The following is a 2,290-nucleotide window of genomic DNA, read 5'->3' as shown; positions in this document are numbered from 1 at the left end:
TTCTTACTCACTAGGTCCAATCAACATGATATTATCAATATAATGGACCAATGTGATGTCTTGTGGGACAGAGAAACAATCAAGATCCTTGCAAACAATATTATGACATAGGGCTGGCGAGTTGATATAACCCTGAGATAGCACAGTGAATGTAAACTGCTGGCCAGCTGAATACAAACTGTTTCTGGTGGTCCTTACTAACAGCAATTGAGAAAAAAGCATTTGCCAGACCAATAGCTGCATACCAGGTACCAGGGGATGTGTTGACTTGCTCAAGCAATGATGCCACACCTGGAACAGCAGCTGCAATTGGAGTCACCACCTGGTTAAGCTTATGATAATCCACTGTCATCCTCCAAGACCCTTCTGTTTTCTGCACAGGCCAAATAGGAGAGTTGAATGGGGATGTTGTGGGAACCACCACCCAAGCTTCCTTCAAGTCTTTAAGAGTGGCATTAATCTCTGCAATCCCTCCAGGAATCCGGTATTGCTTCTGGTTTACTATTTTGCTATGCAGGGGCAGTTTTAGAGGCTTCCACTTGGCCTTTCCCACCATGATAGCCCTCACTCCATGAGTCAGGGAACCAATGTGAGGATTCTGCCATTGCTGAGTATGTCTATTCCAATTATGCATTCCAGCACTGGGGAAATAACCACAGAATGGGTCCAGGGACCCACTGGACCCACCATGAGATGGACCTGAGCTAAAATTCCATCAATCACCTGACCTCCATAAGCCCCTACTCTGGCTGGTGGACCAGAGTGACATTTTGGGTCTCCTGGAATTAATGTCACTTCTGAACCAGTGTCTAATAATCCCTGAAATATCTGATCATTTCCTTTTCCCCAATGCACAGTTACCCTGGTAAAAGGCCGTAGGTCTCCCCTGGGGAAGGCTGGGAGGAAGATTCACAGTATAAATTTTTGGCAGTGTAACAGGGTCCTTCCCCAAGGGGACCCAGCCTTCCCTTCATTCAAGGGGCTCTGGATCTGTAAACTGCCTCAAGTCTGGAAATTGATTAAGGGGCCGTGACTCTGTTTTTGTAATTCAAGGGAGACTTTTGTTCACTTGACCTAGAACTCTTCTGCTTATATAGTTCAAACAAGAATTTAGTCGATTGCCCATCTATTTTACTACTTGGTACTCCGTGATCTACTAGCCAACACTATAAGTCTCTGTGAGTCAGATTATTTTGACTGCTGCTTTGAGCCTGTTTTTTATTATGGTAGCTACGCCCACTTGTTTTTGGCTATTAACTGATGCCATGTGGCTTCTGCCGACTTGGGATCTGATTATCCCCATTGTGTATAAGGATTCCAGCTCAGTGACAGCAGTTCTTACAGTAATATCTGGCCCACAGAGAAGGGCGACTACAGAGCTCTTCAGGAATCACGGAGTTAGTCTCACAAATTTATTCCTCACAGTCCTGGTAAAAGGTGTGTCCTCTGGACATTTCAGGGCTGTGTGAGCAGGTCTTCCATGATTAATCCACTGTAACATTCCAATCTCTCTAAGCCTTTGAATTCCCTCCCCTGCATTATACCAGGACAGTTCTGGTATTTCAACCTCAGGTAATGTCAGCCACCTTTTGATCCATGTTTCAGCCAGCCACCCAAACAAACTGTTAACACCCTTTCTAACCCCTCGAGCTACAACATTGAATGCAGAATCTCTGCTTAGTGGGCCCATATCAGTAAATTCAACCTGATCCAACTTTACATTCCTTCCACCATTATCCCACACCCTTAATATCCATTCCCACACATATTCCCCTGGTTTCTGTCTGTGTAAGTTGGAAAACTCATACAGTTCTTTTGGAGTATAGCATACTTCCTCATGGGTCACATTTTGTACCTCACCCTTCGAGGCCTGTTGGGACTTTAGTTCAGTTATAGGTCTTTAAGCAAAGAGTGGTGGTGGGGGTGGCTCATGAAAAGAATTAGAATTATCCCTCAAGCCATTTACCTTAGGACATTCTGTTGCAGTTTCCTCTTGTAAAACAGGATTAATCTCTCCAGACAGAGGAGTGAGGGCTGCTTTCTCAGGGGAGGTGATTACAGGTTTAGCAGGCACTGGAGGGTTAACCTCTTTAGGTGGAGATTGGATGGCAGGCTCCTCGGAGAAGACTGGAGGTCAGGAAGCTGTTTCCTCCAAGCAGGCTAGAGGTTGTGTAGCTGTCCCCTCAGGGTAGACTGGAGGTGGGTAGTGGTGGTAGTGGGTGGTGCTGTTTCATCAGGGCAGACCTTTACAGGTATATCTAACAATAACTCATCAGAATCCAGGGTTCCA

This window comes from Choloepus didactylus, chromosome 6 (genome assembly GCF_015220235.1).
Source record: "Choloepus didactylus isolate mChoDid1 chromosome 6, mChoDid1.pri, whole genome shotgun sequence".
Taxonomy (NCBI): domain Eukaryota; kingdom Metazoa; phylum Chordata; class Mammalia; order Pilosa; family Megalonychidae; genus Choloepus; species Choloepus didactylus.
This window is presented reverse-complemented; position numbering follows the sequence as displayed.